General features: G+C 33.8%; 1 protein-coding gene and 2 non-coding genes across 3 annotated transcripts in view; all 3 read right to left on the bottom strand.

Annotated features, from left to right (window-relative positions):
* Window positions 1-24444, bottom strand: part of SKA2 (spindle and kinetochore associated complex subunit 2) — a 62870-nt gene that overhangs the window by 34489 nt on the left and 3937 nt on the right. The gene's annotated exons all lie outside the window — the stretch shown is intronic.
* On the bottom strand, window positions 21801-21885 carry MIR301 (microRNA mir-301). Its single transcript, NR_034970.1, has one exon. It is a non-coding gene; the product is annotated as a microRNA mir-301 (primary transcript).
* MIR130C-1 (microRNA mir-130c-1) lies at window positions 22803-22865 on the bottom strand. Its single transcript, NR_127464.1, has one exon. It is a non-coding gene; the product is annotated as a microRNA mir-130c-1 (primary transcript).

Here is a 24444-nt window from a genome sequence, read left to right as displayed (position 1 = left end):
TATGGCAATAAATATACCAACCTAGGTGATATGGATGAATATTTACAAAAATATAAATTGCCTAGACTAACAGAAGAAGAAATAGATTAATTTAAAAATCCCATATCAGAAAAAGAAATCCAACAGGCCATCAAAGAACTTCCTAAGAAAAAATCTCCAGAGTCTGACAGATTCACAAGTGAATTCTATCAAACATTCAAAGAACAGCTAATCCCAATACTATACAAACTATTTGATATAATAAGCAAAGAGGGAGTTCTACCAAACTCCTTTTATGACACAAACATGGTACTAATTCCAAAGCCAGGCAGGACAAAAACAGAGAAAGAAATTATAGACCAATCTCCCTAATGAATATAGATGCAAAAATCTTAAATAGGATATAGCGAAAAGACTTCAGCAAGTGATCAGAAGGGTCATCCACCATGATCAAGTAGGATTTATACCAGGGATGCAGGGCTGGTTCAATATTAGGAAAACTATCCACATAATTGACCACATCAACAAGCAAACCAACAAGAACCACATGATTATCTCAATAGATGCAGAAAAAGTCTTTGATAAAATACAACACCCATTCCTACTAAAAACACTAGAAAGCATAGGAATAGAAGGGTCGTTCATAAAAATAATAAACAGTATATATCTAAAACTATCAACTAATATCATCTGCAATGGGGATAAACTAAATCCATTCCCATTAAGATCAGGAGTGAAACAAGGATGCCCATTATCACCTCTATTATTTGACATTGTATTAGAAACACTAGCAGTAGCAATTAGAGAAGAAAAAGAAATTGAAGGCATTAAAAGAGGCAAGGAGGAGACCAAATTATCGCTCTTTGCAGATGACATGATGGTCTACTTAAAGAATCCTAGAGATTCAACCAAAAAGCTAATCGAAATAATCAACAACTTTAGCAAAGTTGCAGGATACAAAATAAACCCACATAAGTCATCAGCATTTCTATATAATTCCAACACAGCTCAGCAGCAAGAACTAGAAAGAGAAATCCCATTCAAAATTACCTTAGACAAAATAAAATACTTAGGAATCTATCTCCCAAGAAAAACACAGAACTATATGAACACAACTACAAAACACTTTCCACACAACTAAAACTAGACTTGAACAATTGGAAGAACATTAACTGCTCATGGGTAGGACGAGCCAATATAATTAAAATGACCATCCTACCCAAACTCATCTATCAAACTTCCAAAAATTTTTTTTACATAACAAAGTTCATTTAGAAGAACAAAAGATCAAGGATATCCAAGGAAATAATGAAAAAAAAAATACAAAGGAAGGGGGCCTTGCAGTCCCAGATCTCAGACTATATTATAAAGCAGCGGTCATCAAAACAATTTGGTACTGGCTAAGAGACAGAAAGGAGGATCAGTGGAATAGACTGGGGGCAAGAGACCTCAGCAAGACAGTATATGACAAACCCAAAGATCCCAGCTTTTGGGACAAAAATCCACTATTTCATAAAAACTGCTGGGAAAATTGGAGGAAAGTGTGGGAAAGATTAGGTTTAGATCAACACCTCACACCCTACACCAAGATAAATTCAAAATGGGTGAATGGCTTGAACATAAAGAAGGAAACTATAAAGAAAATTAGGCGAACACAGAATAGCATACATGTCAGACCTTTGGGAAGGGAAAGACCTCAAAACCAAGCAAGACTTAGAAAGAGTTACAAAATGCAAAATAAATAATCTGGAATACATCAAATTAAAAAGTTTTTGTACAAACAAAACCAATGTAACCAAAATCAGAAGGCTAGCAACAAATTGGGAAACAATCTTCATAAAAACCTCTGACAAAGGTTTAATTACTCAAATTTACAAAGAACTAAATCAATTGTACAAAAAATCAAGCCATTCTCCAATTGTTAAATGGGCAAGGGACATGAATAGGCAGTTCTCAGCCAAAGAAATCAAAACTATTAATAAGCACATGAAAAAATACTCTACATCTCTTATAATTAGAGAGATGCAAATCAAAACAACTCTGAGGTATCACCTCACACCTAGCAGATTGGCTAACATGACAGCTATGGAAAGTAATGAATGCTGGAGGGGATGTGGCAAAGTGGGGACACTAATTCATTGCTGGTGGAGTTGTGAATTGATCCAGCCATTCTGGAGAGCAATTTGGAACTATGCCCAAAGGGTGATAAAAGACTGTCTGCCCTTTGATCCAGCTATAGCACTGCTAGATTTGTACCCCAAAGAGATAATAAGGAAAAAGACTTGTACAAGAATATTCATAGCTGCACTCTTTGTGATGGCCAAAAATTGGAAAACAAGGGGATGCCTATCAATTGGGGAATGGCTGAACAAATTGTGGTATATGTTGGTGATGGAATACTATTGTGCTAAAAGGAATAATAAAGTAGAGGAATTCCATGGAGACTGGAACAACCTCCAGGAATTGATGCAGAGCAAGAGGAGCAGAACCAGGAAAACAATGTACACAGAGACTGATACATTGTGGTACAATCGAAGGTGATGGACTTCTCCATTAGTGGCAATGCAATGTCCCTGAACAATCTGCAGGGATCTAAAAAATACTATCCACAAGCAGAGGATAAACTGTGGGAGTAAAAACACTGATGAAAAGCAACTGCTTGACTACAGGGGTTGAGGGGATATGACTGAGGAGAGACTAAATGAACACTCTAATGCAAATACCAACAACAGGGAAATGGGTAAGAGTCAAGAACACATGTGATAACCAGTGGAATCGTGTGTCGGCTATGGGAGAGGGAAAGGTGGTGGGAGAGGGGGTGGGGGAGAAAAGAAAATGATCTTTGTTTCCAGTGAATAATGTTTGGAAATGACCAAATAAAAAAAATAATGTTTAAAAAAAAAATTTTTTTGAAGCAAATAACTAAGAGCTTCTTTTTCTTCAACTTACACCTCCTGAGATGCCTTCTTCCATTATCTATACTTTTGCCCTTGTCTCACTTAATAAGGTGGCCCTTTTCCTTGGCATGGCAAAAAGGTGATCCCATTCCATCTCTTTCTCTGGAGCAGATGACTCCTTGTCTACCGAGTTCTTTTCTACTGCCTGCAAACACGATCATGCCTTTCGTATACTCAAAAAACCATTACTTTGACCCCTCTCTCCTCACTAGCTATTGTCATATTGTACTCTTTTGTACACAAGTTCCTTTATAAGAATATATTCTTTTTTTTGTATTAAAGTTCTAAATTCTCTTCAATCTGGTTTCTGACCTCATCATTCAACTGAAATTGCTGTGTCCAAAGTTACTAATGATCTCTCAACTGCCAAATATGACCCTTTAAAAAAATTATCCTTGACCTCTCCTACAGCCTCTGACACTGTTGATTATTCTCTTCTCCTTGATATTCTTTCTAGTTTTCTGTGCTGGTGATTCTCAAATATATGTAACTGGATATCCCATAGACATCTTAAACCCAGTTAAGTCTAAAATTGAACTTATCTTTTCCCAAAAACGTTTCCCTCTTTCTAACTTCCTTATTACAACTGAAGGTATTACCATTCTCCTTGTCCCCCAATCTAGATATTTATTACCTTCTGCTCTTCATTCTCATTCCCCTTACTCCACCTATTTCCAAGGTCTGAGTTTACCTTGTACATACACTCTTCTCTCCTCTGACACTGCTACCACCCTGGTGAGGGTTCTCGTCACTTTACAGTGGGACTACTGAAACAGCCTGCTTCTAGGTCTCCTTACTAAAAGTCTTCTACTCCAGTTCATCCTCCTCTCAAACTGCCTAAGTGATCTTCCTTAAAGCAAGGATCAAATGGTGTTAACCACTTATTCAGTAAAACGATCACCTTTAGGATGAAATATAAAATCTTTTCTATGGTAGTAAAAGTTCCCACCTCATCTTTCTAGTCTTCTTACACATTAATTATTCTCTATCACACACTCTGCTATCCAGTGACACTAGCTTCCTGACTGTTCCTTGAACAATCAGGGTATTTCTTGACTCAAGTGTTTCACTGTCTCCCATGCCTTCTTCCTTTGCTTCCTCTGGTTTCCTTCAAGACCCAGCTAAAATCTCACCTCCAACAGGAACTTTTCCCTAAATCCCCTTTAATTCTAGTGCCTTCTTTTAAACCCTTACTTTCCATTTTGGAATCAATACTGTGTATTGGTTCCAAGGTAGAAAAGTGGTAAGGGCTAGGCAATGGGGGTTAAGTGACTTGCCCAGGGTCACACAGCTAGGAAGTGTTGAGGCCAGATTTGAACTTAGGACCTCCTGTCTCTAGGCCTGGCTATCAATCCACTGAGTCACCCACTGCCCCCTGGTAAACTATTCTTGTTCCCCTAACTCAGTCATGGTATGACTATTCATATCTATATCATATATCCATTTTGACTATATCTTAGAAAAGGGTAAGAGATATTGGTGTATACTTAGCTTATCCCATACTATTTTCCAATTTTTCCAGCAGTTTTCCTCATCTCTAGGCCTGGCTCTCAAACCACTGAGATACCCAGCTGCCACCTACTGTCTTTCTTCTATTGACTATCTCCAATTCATCCTGTTACAATTCGATTATCCATAAGTATTTGCATGTTGTCTCCATTAGACTATAAGCTACTTAAGAACTTTGCCATTGTATCCTCTGTACTTAATGCAGTACCTGGCACATAGTAGGCGCCTAATAAATGTTTACTGACTGCAAATAAAACCAATTTTTTTAAAAAAGAGGATTTAGAAAGCTGAATGCATGCCTCAAGATGAATTAAAAAGAATACTTTTGCCTTGGATTTTTACCTAATGTCAAAATACTATGTACAAGTTAAAGTCACCTGTATTCCACAGAATTTTAAGAGTTGCATGATGTGACAAAAACTTCTGGAAAAATTGGATAACAGTATGGCAAAAATTGGGAATGGATCAATATCTCATATCCTATACCAAGATAAGGTCAAAATGAGTATATGATTTAGACATAAAGGATATTAAAAATAAGTTAGGGGAACAGAGAATAGTTTACCTGTCAAATCTATGGAGAAGGGAAAAATTTATGACCAAGTAAAAGATAGAGAACACTACAATATGTAAAATGAGTAATTTTGATTATATAAAATTTTAAAAGTTTTGTACAAACAAAATCAATGTAACCAAAATTAAAAGGGAAACAACAAATTGAGAAAATTTTTTCTAACAAATGTCTCTGATCAAGACCTCATTTCTCAAGTGTATAAAGATCTAAGTTAAATTTATAAGAATATAAACCATTCTCCAATTGACAAATGGTCAAAGGATACGAATAAGCAGTTTTCAGATGAAGAAATCAATAGCCATGTGAAAAAAATGTTCTAAATCACTTGACTAGAGAAATGCTAATTCAAAGAACTCTGAGGTACCAACTTACCTGTCAAAACATGACAGTGAAAGAAAATGATAAATGTTGGAGGAGATGTGGCAAAATTGGGACATCTAATGCATTGCTGCTGGAGTTGTGGAACTGATATAGCCATTCTGGAGGGCAATTTGGAATTATGTCCAAAGGGCTATAAAACAATGTATACCTTTTGAACCAGTAATACTATTACTAAGTCTGTATCCCAAAGAGATAAAAAAAAAAACGGGAAAGGATTTGTGCAAAAATATTTATAGCTGCTCTTTTTGTGGTGGCAAAGAATTGGAAAGTAAAAGCATATCCATTAATTGGGGAATGGTTGGATAAACTGTGGTATACGATGATGATGGAATACTATTGTCCTTTAAGGAATGATGGACAGGATTTCAGAAGAGTTGAAAAGATCTACATGAACTGATGCAGAGTGAAATAAACAGAACCAGGAAAACATTGTAACACAGTAACAGCAATATTGTGGAATAATCAAATGTGACAGACTTAACTATTCTCAGCAATTCAACAATCTAGGACAATTCTGAGGGATTTAGGATAATGAATGTTATCCCCTTCAAAGAATGAACTGTTGGGAATAGGAATGCAGATGAAAGCATACAATTTTTCACTTTTTATTTGGGTATATGTTTGGGGGTTTTGGTTTAAAGATTATTCATTTACAAAAATGAACAATATGGAAAATTTTTAAAGAGGTGCCTTATGGTAGATTTTAAAACACACACTTTTCAAGTGAAACTTTATTCAAAAACTGCCAAACCTCACATTTTAGGATTTAGAACTTCCCAACAGTATCTGAAACTACCACTTCCCTCTTAAGCTTCCCTCAAATCAAGCCAAGAAGCAGTCATGTAGATAGATTAAAAACAAAACACATTATAGTTCTAGTTTAAGCTCAAAAAGAATAAACTTATACCACTGTCCTCTCTCTGAAGTGAGTGGTTTCAGCTGCAGCCATCTCCAATTGTTAGATAGACACTTAAACACTATGTAAGGATCCAATAAGAATAAAGAAATAATACCTATGTCCAATAACGTTTACTTTAAAACCAGAACCACCAACATAGAAAATTTCCTTTTAATGGATTTATTCTTGCATTTAATTCTTGTACTGGTCTTAAAATCTCCTCTACCTTTGTGTTTAAAAAATAGATTTCATAGTAGAAGGCTTTGAAGGGCATAAAGCAACTGGACAGGAAATAGTAGATTATGTCAAGAATCAGGCAATAAGCTAGAGCTAAAAATGGAGAAATGAAGAACCATTTCAACTTGGGCAAAACATAAATATGATACTAGCAGTAAAGTTTGTGCTTCTAGTGAAGTAGATGAAGCTGGAAGTCAGTAGCTAAAATTAAACTAAAAATTGTTAAAGTTAAAAAATAAACACACTAGCTCTACAATCACAAAAACCTCATAGAAGTCCAATGTGACTAACAAGTGCTTTTCATTGGCAATAAAACTTGGGTCAGCAAATAGCTGAAGGAGGTTGAATCCAAAGTTCTAACTCCATCTCTTCCACTATAAACTTGGAATAGCACTTCACCTCTGGGTCTTCAGGGTTTTGTACATAATAACCATTTAATATAGGACGTCCTCAAGGAACTGCATCCCAGAAAATGATAGGTTTAATGACACAACAGAAAGACAACAGGAGTGTTTCACTGCTACTCTTATAATGTTAGATGGTCTCCAATACATTGAGTGGCCTTTTATGTAGAGACCTTTTGGAAGAAAATGGACAAGAGTCATATAGAATAGGCAGATATGAATGGGGTATGGGAAGAACAGACAGGAGTCACATAGGATAGGTAGGCACGGATGGGGTATTATCTACATTGTTAGAAGAACCTCCCAAATCTATGAGATCAGAAATCCATAAGTATATTGTTGGACTGGACCTCAGTTTCCTCATCTGTAAAATGACAAAGTGGCCCTGAAATTCTTCTTCACCCCCTCCTGAACTGGTAAAAATGACAAAAGATAGAATAATGTTGGAGAGAGTGTGGACTGGTACACTAATATGTGGCTTATGGGGCTAAGACTTAGTCTAACCATTCTAGAAAACAATTTGTAATTGTACTAAAGGAATTACTAAAATGCTTTGATCTATAGATCCTACATTAAAGAGACTCCATATAATACTTATAGTAGCACTTTTTATCGAAGCAAAGAACTTAAAAAAAAAAAAGAATGTCCATAAACTGGAGAATGGATGAACAAATCGTGTATAGTAATCAAATATTATTGCACTTGTAAGAAATTATAAAAAATTACAAATTTTCAGAAATGTGAGAAGATTTTTAAGAATTAGATCAGAATGAAGTGAGCAGAATCAGAACTATTTAGAAAACTATAATAATGTAAAGGAAAACAACTCTAAAAGACAGCTACTTTAATCAATCTAATAATCAATCATGACTTAAAAAAACTAATGATGAAGCATGTTTCCTATTTCTTGGCAGAGAGGTAATGAACTAGAGGTACAGAATTTGTTGTACACTTTCAGAAATGACCAAGTGTTAATCTGTTTTTACATAGCTATTTGTTACAAGGGAGAACCTTCTAGATAGTAATAATGATGAAAAGACAAAATAAAAATCAGAAAAAAAGAGTATTAATGGAGTATTTTTAAAATACAAAGAAAATTCAGTTTTAAAGATACAAGTAAGAATAGTTTTTATTACTGTGTTAAAATGTGATATATGTATTTTTTAGAAAATCTTAACTAAGTAAGAGACGTATACTGTTTCCTATACAATTCTCTTTTTCTAACAGTCTGAATTCAAATTCAGCCTCAGATACTAACTGTGTGATTGCTGGGCAAGTTTCATTCAGTTTCCACATCTGTAAAATGTGAGTACCTACCTACTGATGTTGTTATGAGAATAAAATGAGATAATCTTTATAAAACATTTTGCAAACTTTAAAAGTATTTTATATACACTATTATAACTACAAATAATATTTAAAATATTACCATGCTCTAAGGAATTCTACATGAATATGAATAATATAAAGGAGCAAGATAAGACATGAACTATTACAGAATTAAGCAAACAGAATAAGGGAATACACAGTTACTATCACAATGCAAATGAAAAGAACAAGTCAAAACTGAATGCTATGAAATTATAATGACTAAGCTTGGCTTCAAAGAAATTTAAGAATTCACCCTATTCCTTTCAGTGCAAAAGTGGGGAACTATAGATGTGGAACACTTGCATATAAAGTAAGACTTAGTTAATAGTTTTTATGAACTTCTTTTCCCTTTTCAAAATGCTTTGTTAATGAAAGCTGTCTGGAAGAAAGCTCATGGATATATTAGGAAATGTAGCTAAAAAAGTTATTAATAAAATTTTAAATGAAAATTTTTATTTTTGACAATCCCTATTGCAAATTAGCACATAAAGTTTGTTTTTTAAATTATAAAGAAAATTGCAAAAACTTATCCTAAAAATAGGATATTAGTCTTGATTACACTTAGACCTCAGGCTCTGCTCAGATCACACAGGGAGTTTTGTGTTCAGTTTTGAATATACTTCATAAAGGACACTGATAAGGTACAGAGCATCCAGAGGAAAGTAATCTCAACACTGAAGGGTCAAGAATCTGTGCTATATGAAAACTGGGTAAAGACACTGGGCTACTGGGGGCTGTTTAAGCTGAAGAAGTGAGGGATAAGTGACATGATAATTGTCTTTAGATATATGAAAAGTTATCCAATTCCTTTCTGTTTGGTCACAGATGGGAGAACTAAGAGAAAAGAGTATTAGTTGCTAGGAAGCACATTTTGGCTTGACATAAGGAAAACTTCCTTGTAATTAGAGGCACCCCAAAATGAAGTGGGATGCTTTGGGAAGTAGCAGGTGCTAGGTTTATCACTTGTCAGGTATATCATGGAAGAATTATTTTTTGGATATGAGCTGGACTAGATGGCTGATGAGGAACCTTTCATCCAACTTAAAAATTTTGCAATCCTGTGGCCTTCTAACATCAACAAAAGTACAAATATTCAACATTTTAAAAAATTTGGTATGAATGAGAAAGCTAGCTATAGTTCTATTTTTTCTAATCAAAGATGATAGCATCTTCTTCATCAGCTTGTCAGCTTGGCCACTGTTCTTTCCAAAAACTAAAACCCTATAAGCAATATTGCACTACTTACAGCTATGTACACAGCAGAGACCACATTGATAGGGTTCATGGATCTATTAATTATCAACAAGAAATGTATTTTTAAATTACACAGTGGGAAACTCAAGTTATATAACTGACCAATCCTGTTATTCCCCAAACTGATTAATACATAATAATTCAGACTGATTAGTGGATAGAGCTAATGATATTGCCACCACACTTCATTCAAATATCCCTCTCTAATATAAATGGGACTCTTGGGAGCTACATAATTGCCTTGTAAAACAGTGAGATAGCAGTCACTGCTTAATTAACTTCAGTTCTCCTTTTAATAACTATTAGGGCCTTTAAAAAATCTCATAGTACATTAAAATAGCTAAATACCAAGAAAATCTCACAATGTAAGGAATTTTTAGGAATTATGGTGTTTTAATAAAGCTGTGATGAAAAGTAGCAGTATATCTCTTTAGAGAACAATATTTCATTGAAAAGATTAGACAATGGACTTAGCCTATAGAAATAAATTTAGGGAGCCCCAAAGATTAGCTAATTTAAGATTTAGCAAATCTTACATCTAATGAATTAGTTTGGGACAATAATCAATTTTTGTAAAATATAATTATCTTTAAAGTTGTATAGGTAGTTGAGAAAAGTCACTGTTAAGAGATCTGAACCATATGTTAAAAATAAGCATGTTTCACAATACTTCATGTCACACTTCAAACACGCTTAACTTAAATGTAGTGCATTGATTACTAAATAAGTAGTAATTAAGAAAAAGTGAACAGATGGAGAAAATGGCTTAGGAATATTCAACTTGATAACAAAGAATAGGTATAGCCAGCTTAGTATCAACCCAACTTAAAAATAAATTTAAAGAAACAAAGGTTCAGTCTTCAGGTGGTACTGTTCCTACTGTTCTCCCATCCCTTTGTTGTCTTGGAAACTGAAGCTGAAGGACAAATGAAAAAATGCTCCACTATTGGGGGAAATTTCCCTCTCCCGATTCCCTTTTCCAATATTAATTGCTGCAGCTGCCTTCCTCCTGCTTGACTCCTAGCCTTTGGGCATCTCCTATATATCATCTTGGAAATCACTCTGCTTCCAAATCTGAACTATGATAAAACCTCTTCCCCCTTATCTATCCTTTATTCTCCTTTCTTCCATCACCCTGAGGTCCCTAGCCCCAAGTTCCTCTTAGACTGATAAAGTAGGATAGCAGTAGTTTCTCCTCCAAGTTTATGTATTGGGGGTAAGGATATGATGAGAGGGGTCCTTTTATTACAGGGACTACAAGGCATGAAAGAGTGCTATATCCCTACTTAGAAATGAGAGCTAATTCCTAGAGTACAGCATATTATGGATTTGATTAGAATCAGAGATGAAAATTATAAAGAGAAAGCTGAGTTTTGGAAACTTGCATATTGTTATATTGTGGATAGTGAATTGGAATTCTAATCCAGATCTGTGGGCTTAAAAGTTATTTTTTCTACTATAGGAAAATGCAAGTAGAATTGTTTCCTGGCTTAGGTACCAAACTATTCTTTATATTTGGTTTTGATAAATTGTATATAGTATACTGCCTATAGTTTCTATATAACTAATTTTGAGATACATTATCACCTACATAATTGTATCTATTGCCATCAATAAAATTTCATCTATCTCATGTCTGCAAGATACTTGTGTTAACCTGAAATGGTAAAGAGTGAGGTATACAGGTGCTACAGAACTTCCTGTATGCCATTTCACATAAATGGCATTGCCAAAGTGTGGGCAGAGGCTACCTCCCACCAAACTTTATATCCAAGGGAAATGAATTGGGCATTTTTCAAATCCTGTGTTCACACAAGTTGCATAAAATCATAACTGGTTCATATATGTACATAAGTGTGCTTATCTTTGACAAATGGTTTTCAATTTTTTAAAAAGCCTGTCTACCTAGTTTCCTTACTTTCAAGATCTCCCTCTTTCCCTTCATGATTAATCCTTTTGAAATGTTTCATCCTGTTCCACAAATAAGGGCCAACAAATGGAAAGACCCACTCTTTTTAGGGCTCTCTCCTGAATTATTTTGCGTATATTTTATATCAACTCACCTAATAGACATGTTGGAAGAGAGTTGGATTTGGAGTCAGAGGCCCTAGGTTCAACTCTCAGCACTACTTTCTATCTGTTTAACCTTGAACAAGTCACTTTCCAGGCTAAGTGATTTCTAAGATCCCTTTTAACTCAAAACCTTTGGATAACAACTCCTTGCCCCCATTAGAACTTTTCAAGGGAAGGAACTTTTTTTTTGTCTTTATCTTGAAACTTGAATTTTTCTAGCATATAGTAATTTAGAAATGTACTATGCTTCAAAATGTCTGTAGTAATCATTATTTGATCAGTCTAACTTTACAAATACCTTTTATTAGGATTAAATATATTTAGGTAGGCATCAATATATAGTACTCATCTTTGTGAGCAATTTATTCTGCCTCCATGACACTCATCCAGATTCTATGTATATTGGTATTTAATCACTTAACACTTCATTTCTTTGAAAGAAGGCTATCATATTATCCATAATGATTAAGGGGGGGGGGGGGGGGAAGGCGGTGGCACACCTTAAATTAGGAATTTCCACAGCTAGCAATGCTCCAAAACTAAACTAAAACAAAACATGAACTATGAGAAGCAGTGAATATTTTTCTTAAATGACTTCAGCTTTATAACTTTGGCAATGGATAGATGGGAGGATGTTGATCTGAGGAGGTAATATTTACTGAGACTAGCTTTTTAAAACAAGAAAAAACAAAACTGCTAGTCCATACTGGTTCTGGAGAACAAAAATGTTTTAGAAGCACTGAAATCAGAAGCCTTTTCTTTTTAGAGGGAGTGTTACTTATCTGGTGATCTAAGAGGCTTTTTAAAAAAGGCAAGTTAACTGTTTATATCAATTATAAACAGATGAAAGTAGAGTTACATTCTAATAGACCTTACTTCCAAGCAGATTTCAGACTTTCTGAAGCTAATACTACAGGGTTAAAAACTTTTGCTCCTTCAACTAGTTGGCAAAAATAAAATGGTTAGGAAAAAAGAAAAGAAAAAAGCTGAACTGTCTAATTATAAACTGCTTCAGCAAAACTGGATTTATTGTATTTGCCAAATCCTCAAAACTACAATAAAAATTAAATGATATATAAGGTAGTATTCTAGGAAAGGAAAAAACAAAGGAGACTGGGCCCAGAAGGAGAGGTGTTGGAATTTAACAGCAAATAATGAGGCGTGCTGGCTATAAAGCCAGCCTCAAACTGTGAATTTCAAAACTATTCCACCCTAATCAGACCATTCTTTAGATCTGATTTAGCCATTTCCTGATCAATAACAATAGAGATACTTGGAATAACAGAATCAGGTCTTGGAAACTACATTTCTCCTCCCTTCTTAGTTTAACAAGATTAGGAAGGTCTGCATCAAACTCAAGATTTAATTATCTGAGAAAATGGCCTTCAACAGATATGCACAAAAAAAGGACAGACCTCTGGGCTGTCCTAAGTCAAGCTTGAGCCACCATTGGCACATGTGAGACACAGGAAGTGAGGTAGAGAACAGCCTCTGGAGTTCTTGTGACTTCCTGTGGAGAGGGCTAGAGTTCAGTTCGATCCTGGAGCTCGAGCTTGGAGGAGCCCCACAGACAGCTTACCTTAAGACCAGTCACATGAGTGATAAGGACTGACTCCTTTCTCTGCCTTGGCTCTCCGGGGCCTTAAACTCCTGCTTTGGCTCAATCTGAGCCAGAGTAGTTTTTGAGTTAAACTCCTTTCCTTCTCTCCCTCTCTCTCTCCCTCTAATATTTTCTTCCTCCTGTTGTAATTAAATCATCATAAAATTTGGCAGCTGACTTGGGTATTTTATTATTTGGGATTTCTCTTGGAGACCACTTAAATTTAGATTTTTTTTCAGTCTCAACCATAATTTCACCCTTTACAAAACCCAGGAAAACTTAAGTTTAAGACCAACTCTGACCCACAGTAGCTGTGTGACCCTGGGCAAGAACCTAACCTCTCAGGAGAAGATTTAATTTGTTCATTCATTAAGAGGTAAGAAATCAATAAGAGGAATATTTCATGGTCCCTGCCCTCCAAAAAGCTCATAATGTAGCAGGGAAGAAAGCCATGTACAAGTAAGTACAATACAAAGTAATGTGTCCTAAGTACTACAGATATTCAAAATTATATTATAGCTTTAAGAACACCAATATACACACAAAAAGAACCATGCCAAACTCCTTCAAAACAAATTATGTTTATCATGGATTCTTCTTGTAGTGCTCCATCTAATGAAGAAATTATAGTTAAAAAAAAAATTAAAAATTTCTGTTTGTTGTTCTTATTGTATATGGGTTCTACAATTCAAATGTAGAGAATGTAACCAGGAATTTTTATAGCATAGTTGTTTAATGAGTATATTGATACCAGATAACAAGGTTACAGAGCATAGAATTTAGTCCTTTTTGTAAAAGTCTTGAAACTAAGCACAAAAGCAATGACATCCTTTACTGAAACAAGAATGAGATTAAGCTGCAAAGAATACATATTTGCAAAATTTCCCCTTAATATATTGCAAAATAAATTAAGCAACTCTGACAGCATTTAGCAATACTTATCTCATTAAATTATCAATATTGCTAAATTGAGGGTTCAAATAAAATTGCAAGATGCAATGTTATAACTCAAAATTTCCAGCTCCAAATTCTAAATTGTCATTTCTAATCTCTCCTTTTGTGCCAACAGTTTAAGTTTTTTTAAATAAATGAAAGGTAAAGTTAATTAAACAAGACATGTACTAAGTTAAAAAGCAAAGTTTCAATGGCTTTTCTGGATCTACATTCCATTAGTCAAGTTTTGAGTATATTCTCCTTCAAAAAACTATTCACATATCCAATCCATATTTGCTTTCCCAGATAGAATGCAAACTACTGGTAGGCAAGGTCAATTTTTATTTTTGTATTTGCGTCTCCAACACTTAGCACAGTGCCTAGCACATTAAGTAGACATTTAATAAATACTTGCATATTGATGTAATTGTTGGAAGTATAAAACCTTTCCATTTTCTATTTATATTCTTGACATACTATGAAGAACCTATGTGCTACTTACATGAGTCTACAAAAAAACATAACTAATCCCAAATGGTCACCAAAGCAGAGTTCCATTGCTAGCTTACCATTTGGTACATTAACTTACTTGTCATTAGCTCATTTTTATTTGTAAATAAACAAATATATATTCCCTACATGCAACAAATCATGTTCTAGGATGTTTATAACATTTAAACCTCTACCTCAGTGAAATCTATTCTTTCTAAAACCTTCACATCCCCTCTAGGGGATGGTAAAAAATGGCTAGCTTTCCCCAGTTTTCAGGGTCTGGTTTCTGGATCATATTGAAGTGAGGTACAAAGGGGCAACACTAGAGAAGTCTGGTATCCTTATGTTATCAAAGGACCTTAAAAACTTCTATAACTCCATAAGCATCAGAGGCAGTAAGGCCAAGCAATTAGATCCTCTTTATTTTATCTTCAGGCTATCCATGTAAGGGATTGAAGAGATGTATGTCACTTGAGAAATTCATTTCACAAAAGAAAAAAAATTAAGGCTCTCCCCACCACAAGTTAGAATCAATTCCAAGATACAACTCTACTCATTGTTTCAATTAGACCATTCTTGAATGGTGAGAAATAAGTCCAATAAAATGTAGCTAAACGGGAGGCAAAGGGGTGGGGTGGGGGTTCTAGAAGAGAAGAGAGTGTATTTTGGCATTAGAAGTGAAATGGTTTTTCGATGAGCTATTATCATCCTCACTCCCTACAAATGATGTCCTTGGACCCATGCCCAAGATCTTTGGTTATCTTTTAAAGCAATTTTTAAATGTTATGTAAACTTGTCTGTTAGAATCCATGCAATGAGTATTTCTGCTGCATTTCTCAGCTACAGATATAAAATATTCATAATCTTCCTCCAAAAATAAAAGCACCAAAAAAAAGTACTGTAGTATCATACAAGCAAATATGACATTAAGATATTTAAGAAATTTCCAGTTGAAGAATTCCTGCTCAACAAATTGCTTTTAAATGATAGAGCTTAGTTTGAAATTTCAAAGTCCAAACACTACCATATTGTTTCAATATGAAATAAAAATGTGTTGAAGAGCCAACGCATTAAATATTTTTAAGATAGTTGGTTTAGAAGATAAAATTCTATATTAATAAATCAAGGTTAATAAAAGTCAGGATCTCTTCAGCAAAGACCTTATTTTACTTAAAATCTGACAGAAGCTTTAAAAAGTATTCTACTGATTCGAGCCCAGAAAAACTTCTACTAAGACCTTTTAGTTAAATCAGAACCTACCCACATACCCTGTTCTATGAGGCAGATGACAAGAAAATAAGCTGTTATCAGCAACTGATTTTTAAAAAAAGATAAATTTCCAGGATATGGACTGGCATTGCTATAGTCAATTCAATTTCCTATATCACACAATGAAAGATGATGCCTATTTTATCATATACTAAAAAGCAAGCTGTATATAAGAGATTCAGTTTCATATACAGTTATATGTTCTTTCATGCACAGTGCTAAGTGCTGTGATACAAGACTAATCCCTGCCTGCAAGAAGGTTACAATCTTATAGGAGTTGTTCAGTCACACCTGACTCCTCATGACTCTATTTGGGGTTTTCTGGGCAAAGATATTGGAGTGGAGAAATGGAAGACAGATAACACAAAAGAAAGCTAAAAAGGCTGCTGAGAGGTGAGAGATAGCAAAGGAGTCAAATAAATACAAAAGGAGTGCAGTCATGTGGGAAATGAGACATCAGTCCCCTCTTTAAATGGAGTTCAGAGATCTACCCTCCAACCAAAGGGGCAGAGTACTGACCAAATGTGAATAATAAGATTGATTGAATCTTGCAAGATGATAAGATTTCCCAGTAATAAGTTGTGTATTATATACAATGATGAAAATGTATACTAATACTGGACATTTTTCATTCATACGGGAACAAAAAAATTTCCAATGAGCCCTGAGTTAACATTAAAATTAAAGAACTCTCAGAAAATACCAATACCTTAAGTGAGAATGTAGTTAGGATACTAAAAGTTGTTAAAGGAGATAACTCTGATGGGTAAAGGAGGGATATGGTTAATATTTTAGAGAAAAAGAATTCTTCTGTAAGTGTGTAATACAAATCTGTTTATGATGAAATTTTCATTCTTGAAACTAATGAAAAGAGGTGTACATTCAGAACGTTCATCAAGCAATTTACAGTCCCATTCCATTCCAGTCAATTATATTTAAGTGGAGATAATGTTAAAAACATAGGTCCTAAAGTTATAATGCTTTAGGATTCAATTCCCAGCTCCCTCATTTACTGTTTGACCAGGTAGGAGTTATATAAAATTTCTAGGTTTCAATCTTCTCACCTATAAAACGGAATGTACCAAACACATAGGATGACTGTGAGGAAAGTATATAAATTTAAAAAGAGGCACTATGGAATGGTACAACTATGTAAAAGAATTGCAACTTGATTTTTTTAAATACCAAAAGGGAATCCAACCTTTCACTTAATATCTAAATCTTAGAATTGCCTACGGTGTGGTAAAATGGAAAGAACATTTGGCTCTAAAGCCCTGGATTCAAGTCTTACCTCTTGGGCACTACTTACCTATAAATAATCTCTGAGTTACCCCGAGTTTTAGGGCTTTAAATTTCCTAATCTGTAAAAAGAGGGTTTGGGTTAGATGGTCTCTGCAGTCCCTTCCAGCTCTAGAGCCATAATCCCAGGAAACTTGTTCAAGGGTCTTGGAGAAGATTTGAGCTCAGGTGACCCTGACTCCAAGGCCAACACTATTCAGTATACCCAACTGTGTTATAAAAACAGTAATAATAAAAAACTAAAAGGAATTATTATTATACACAGCATTATTTTTATGTGGTCTTATGGATATTAGCTATTTTAGGAGCCAAAGTAATATTCCTATATAGTACAGGTCTAACTATGACACGCTCTAGTTCAAGAAGCTCCAGTGCTTCCATTCATCTCTAGGGTAAAAAACAAGTGGTTGTACTGGGCATTAAAGAACCTAGCACAAATCAACTTTCCCAGGCTCAGCAGTTCCTTAGCATACACTATTTTTAACCAAACTGACTTGTTCTCCTTAAAGGTGAGGCATTCATACAAATAAAGTCAAATCTAAACAATCAGAAAAACATTAATTGCTCATGGGTAGGCCAAGCTAATGTAATAAAAATAACAATTTTACCTAAATTAATTTATATGCCAATCAAACTACCAAAAATTGTTTTATAGAACTACTAAAAACAACAAAAGATCAAGAATATCAAGGTAATAAAAAAAAGTGAAAGAAGGTAGCCCAGAAGTATCAGATCTAAAGCTGTACTATAAAGTTGTAATCATCAAAACAGTCTAGTACTAATAGAAAAGTGAATCAATGGAATAGTTTAGGGGGAAATAACCATGAGGTGTAATTGGCCATCTAATGTTTAATAAACCCAAAGATCCCAGCTTTGGGGATAACTCACTATCTGACAAAAACTGCTGGGAAAACTAGAAAACCGAATGGCAGAAACTAGTATAGACCAATATAGCACACCTTATACCAAAATAGGCATATTATTTAGAAGAAAGGGTGATATCAGGAATAAATTAGGGGAACAGAGAATAGTTTACTTGTCAGAAGGGAAGAATTTATGACCAAACAAGAGAAAGGGAACATTACAAGATGTATGATGAATAATTTTGACTATATTAAATTTAAAAGTTTATGTACAAACAAAACTAAGATTAGAAAGGAAACTGGGGTGAAAATTATAACAAAATTCCCTGATAAAAGTCAATTCCTCAAATACATAGAGAACCAAGTAAAATTTATGAGAACACAAGCTATTCCCCAATTGACATATGGTCAAAGAATATGAACAAGTAGTTTTCAGACGAAGAAATCAAAGCTATTAGTAATCATATGAAAAAATGTTCTGGGGGGCAGCTGGGTAGCTCAGTGGATTGAGAGCCAGACCTAGAGTGGGAGATCCTAGGTTTAAATCTGACTTCAGATACTTCCTGTGTGACCCTAGACAAGTCACTTAACCTTTACTGCCTACCCTTGCTACTCATCCACGTGGGAACCAATATATAGTATTGATTCTAAGGTAGAAGGTAAGAGTTTTAAAAAATGTTCTAAATCACTCTTGATTAGAGAAATGCAAATTAAAGCAACTCTGAGGTACCACTTCACACCAATTGTCAGACTGGTCAATATGACAGTAAAGTGATAAATGTTGGAGGAAATGTGGCAAAATTGGGACACATGCATTATTGATAGGGTTGTGAACTGATCTAACCTTTCTGAAGCAACCTTTCTGGGCAATGTGGAACTATGCCCAAAGGGCTATAAAACTATGCACACCCTTTGGTTCTGTAATACCACAACTAGATCTATATTCCAAAGAGTTTTTAAAAAGGAGGAGGGGATGGGGGAAGACCTACTTGTACAAAAACATTTATAGCAGTTTTTTGTGTCGACAAAGAACTGGAAATTATGGGGATGTTTATCAATTGAGGAATGGCTGAACAGACTAGTATATGATGATGATGGAGTACTATTATGCTATAAGAAATGATGAGGAGGATAATTTAGATAAAACTGTAAAGACCTATATGACCTGATACAGTTTAGTAAAATAAGTAGAACCTGAAAAATGTTGTACACAGTAACAGCAATACTGTGGAATGATCAACTGTGAAAGATTCAGCTACTCTTAGCAATATAACAGGACAATTCTGAAGGACTTATGACAAAGAATGCTATCCATATTAAGAGAAAGAACTGCTAAAGTTGGGATGCAGATCAAAGAATACAATTTTACATTTTAGTTTATTTGGATTTTTGTTTCATGGAACATTCTCTTACAGCAGTGAATGATATGGAAATGTTTTGTACAACAATATATGTATAACCCAGGAAAAAATTATTTAAAAAATAAAATTAAAAATAAAGGCAGAGCATCACCCCCACAATCTTGGTGATTTTACCTAGAAAGTACTCAACTTCTTAGAAACCTCTACTTCCTTTGAGACTTGGCTAAAGTACAAAACTTTTCTAGGAGCATTGTCTGGGTTGCTACTATTGTTTGTTCTTTATCTGGATCCCCCACAATTATTTGTTCTCTCCTCAAGTCAGGAAACTTACTTTGCATATTAATTTACTCATTTGTCCTAAAGTTGTTTCTCAAAAAAGAACCAAGCTAGAAGTCAGTCACTCTTGTAATTCTATTACAATATGTAACATATGGTGCAATGCTTATTGAATAAGATCTATACTTAAATTTGTACCTGAATATAATAACACTGAAGGTAATTACCCTACTTTAATGTTTTCTCTTCTAAGGGTGAAGAGAGCCTTGGACATATGTTCAAATCCTGCCTTTAAAGTCAAGTCACACTGATCTCTCAATGGTTTATGAAACAAAGATTACATGATGTTACTACTGTAGATATGCATGGAAAAGTTTTCACATTAAGTACATTAATGAAATATCAAAACATGTTATTAAAAAATTCTATCACTATAGACTGTAAATTTAACACTGTTCCTTAAGAATCTTTGAGATTTGTTATAGCTGACTAGCTTACATTCATTTCCCTTACAACTATATAGATAACATCATGTGTTATCTACTACTTTGTTAGACTCATAAGCAGAAATCTATCAATTTCCTTTATTAATAGCATATCTAAACATGGAACTAATAGTCACAATGAGCTCAAATGGACATGAGAGGGACTTCTTTGCTTTACAGAAACTAAAATAGTCTTGACTTAAATTAGAACAAGTAATTGTCTCCCTGAGGGAAATTCATCTGCATTTTTTCAAAATGATCAAAGTTCTTAATCTGCCTAAAGGTCTACATACTAGGTATTTAGTTAAGCAGAATTACGATGAACCAAGTCAGAAGTTACTTCATAGATGCTTCACTGTTGGCTTTCAAATTAAATGTCTTCATACTTTGATAGCTAATCTTAAGATATTTAACAGCTAACAATTAGTAAACTGGGTAATATTCATCCTTCCTAAGAGTTTCCAGAATTAATGATTTGATGATTTTGTTAAAATTGCTATTTTCATCTGAAGTCTATTAGTATATCAAACTAGTTTTAGTGAGAGAATTTTATAAGGACAAATTATGCTCATGTTTTACACAGTGGTTCTAAGATTGATTGTCCTTATGTTGGATTTTAAAAATGGACCTTCTTTTGATATGTTAAAAGACCCAGCCTAAAATAATCAAGGTCAAATAAACTATAAGATTTGTCAATACTAAAACAATCCAACAAAGTTTTTTTGATCATTGAGGCAATTACTCGAGTTCACAGACATTTTTGTTTGTACATAAACACTGACAAATTCATGGAATTATTATTCACAAGTATGTTACTTAAACTATTTTTGAAGTTCTTAACTCATATTTTGTTTGTTATAACACAAAATAAAAATTTTTCTATCAATCTTGGAATCTTCCAACAAGAGTGAATACTCCCAAGAGACTGATTCAAAGGCTGAAAATGAAAGGTTTATAATAAACATGGAAAACATATTTCATCTTGAAAAAGTATTTTACCAGTAATTATCCAAAATAAAATTTCAAAAGTTACTTCAATAGGGATTAAGATTATGATGCCATTTTCATAATAAGGAAGAGAAAAGATGCTTTTATGGAAGCAAAACAAAGTCTTTTTACAATATACCAATTTTTTTTAAGTGAGGTGACACCATATAGACTTGCAGATTTAGTTCCCTTTATCTTTTTACTGACATTAAAACAATGTACCTCAATTAACATTTTTGTTAGTCTTTAAAACAAATAAGTTTATACAGAATTAATTCATATAAATAAGGCTTCCTTTGAGTTAGCATTAACTTAGCCAGATTAAGCTTTAAATATAGCATTCTTTCCAACATTAAAGTTTATAAATACATAAGTCTAAAACATTTTAATGTTAGTATTTTAAAGTTGTATTTTAAGTATACTTAAATTTAAAAAATTTTAATATCACATATTTCAGTAATATATAAAATTATAACTTCATACATGACAAATGTCTTTCTAGTACAATTAGGAAACATACAAATTAAGTGAAAAATTACCCACAAGTTTTGAAGGAATCATTAGTCACAAAGTAAGAATCAAAACATTGCTGTGTATTCTGCTTTCAGATGCTTTGACAATACTATTGCACTGCTAGCTGTAAAGTACAGTAGTGCAATAAAGTCAGAGCATTCGTTAGCAGTATTATCATAAGAAATATTATAGAGATCAAGTCCCCAGTTGAGGTTTCAAAGGGCATTATGACATTTCAGTAAGGTTGCCATTTTTGACTTGAGAAACCCCAAAATATTATTACCATAATAGGCCTAACCAAAAAATCTTCACCTCAAAATAGATAAAAATTGGACTCAAATGCCAACTTAGTTATACAAAGACTTGCCCATTCTTAATATGCTATTAGAAGGTCTTTTGGAGTGGAATTTTTTAAAATGTGTCACAAGGTATCAAAGTACATATGGTAAGTAATTACCACTAATGAAAGTTGTAAAAATATTTCAGTTTTTTTAAGATCTATATTAATGCAGCAAAAATCAACCCAATTTGAACTTTTTGTTCTCTATTTACTATGCAATGAATCTCCTCTTTAAATACTAAGAACTAAATGCATAGGCAAAACATTTAAGATGCACATAGTTTCTTAGTTTTCAGCCTATTTTTCTGGAAATTCCTGCAGTGCACAGTTCTTACCATCTCACCTCTTTCTAAGAGTTTGGTGCGGGTAATCAATAACTATGTTCTTCCTTTTGCTGTAAAGCAACAAAGCAAGTGATAGTTTCCTTAGCATTTAATGAGTCAATATCCACTATTAAAGAGTAACCTGTATAATATTCTAGCTAGTTGTACGTTTTTTCTGTCTTTGAAGTAATTTTAAACTTCTTTCTCCCTACTTTTCCTACTATACCCCCCACCTCATTTTAATGATAAGAAAGCATTTTCACTTCCCACAAATTTAAGTAATAATGGGCAGAAGACAAACCTGGTTTCACATAACTGTCATCTATTTCCTTTGCTTAAGGGTAACTAATCCAACTAGAAAGCTGAAGAATCCATTCAAAAGGCAGCTGTGGGAGCCCAGAAATGTGACTGGTATCACTGGCCAATGCCCTTTTAACATTGCACTGCTTCTTGTGCAGGATCACTAGTAGTACAACATAAAAAGGGCACTAGACAAATACCATTCAGTCAATAAGATGTCCAATCATACTAAAGAAAAAACAGATTAAGGAAACATCAAAAATTATGTACTGTGCAATAAGCACTACTAGCTTATTTCCTGCTACTTATTTAAAGTCATAAACCACGTTGGAAATTTATTGATTAATGGAGTTAAAGACTATTATTTTCTTGATCTTGCTCAATTGCCACTTTGAGGCATGTACGTTTATCTACAGAATAAAATCTACTCAGCAGAAATAAAATCTGTTGTACTTAATACAGTTAAATAAAAGTGATAAAACTGTTCACAACTGCATTAAAACCAATCAGTTTCTTTAAATTTTGTATTACATAAAATAATGTTAACATCAATGTTACAAATGTTAACATCCATTATTATAATTGGGAAGATGAAGTCACTTGGCTATCCAAGTGTATGGCAAGGCTTTTTCTCTCAGTTAATACCATATCATTAATACTATACATTTTCTTTTCATAGATTATCTGCCAACTAGACTTTTATAGTAATTTGAAATAAAAAAATTCCAGTTTTACATGGGAAATTATGATTTATTTCTAACTTCATAGGAACTAAAACATTTAAAACCCATGATTCAGTGGCAGCTAGGTGATTCAGTGGATGGAGTCAGGCCTGGAGATGGGCCAGGTTCTGGGTTCGAATATGACCTCAGACACTTCCAAGCTGTGTGACCCTGGGAAAGTCACTTAATTCCAATTGCCTAGCCCTTACTGCTCTTCTGTCTTGGAACCAATACTTCATATTGATTGTTAGACAAAAGGTAAGGGTTTAAGAAACAAAAAAACAAACCATGATGTTTTTCAAGATTCAGACTCAAAACTTTGAGGGGGGGAGGAAGCAACACCATTTAAAATATTATATTATTTGATCAACAGAAAAGAACTTAAAATACTAAAAAGATCTGATAGCAAGGACATATCATAATTCCCTACACAAAGACTAACTCAATTAAAAATATGTAATCTTTAAGAAAGTAAAGGGAAAAGTCAAATAAAATAAGTTTTTCCTCACTTCCAAAATAAATAAAGCTACTCACAATCTAAACTTAACATCTACAAAGTTAAAGACGGTCTGATTTCCTTATAACCTTCCTAATCCTAACCTCATAAAAGATGTTTTCTCTAAATGAAGACAGGGCAAAAATGATTAAGAGGTACTGAAACTAAACTAGTAGTTCCTAAAAGTGCATTACTTGCAATATCCAGTAATAAAAATTCAGTAAAAATATCTACTCTGAAGGCTAAAATTAAGGTTATTAGCTTCAATATTTGTTTGTTGGCAGTATTACTAGCCTAAAAATATTTATTACACAGCATCGCTCTTAGAAGTGAAGAATTTACTAACCTTAAAATGAAGTCTTAGTAAGCAAGCATTTCTTAACTGCTTATTAAGTGCCAGGGATACAAAGCAAAGCAAAAATGTTATATACCTGCCTCAAGGGGCAATAATAATAATGATGCCAAAAAAGTTTGACACATATTTGAAAAGTGTATTAAGGATTCCTTAAACATCTCTGTCCCCAAGATCTGGATGAGAAAAACAAATA

Source organism: Monodelphis domestica, chromosome 2 (genome assembly GCF_027887165.1).
Source record: "Monodelphis domestica isolate mMonDom1 chromosome 2, mMonDom1.pri, whole genome shotgun sequence".
NCBI lineage: Eukaryota > Metazoa > Chordata > Mammalia > Didelphimorphia > Didelphidae > Monodelphis > Monodelphis domestica.
This window is presented reverse-complemented; position numbering and strand designations above follow the sequence as displayed.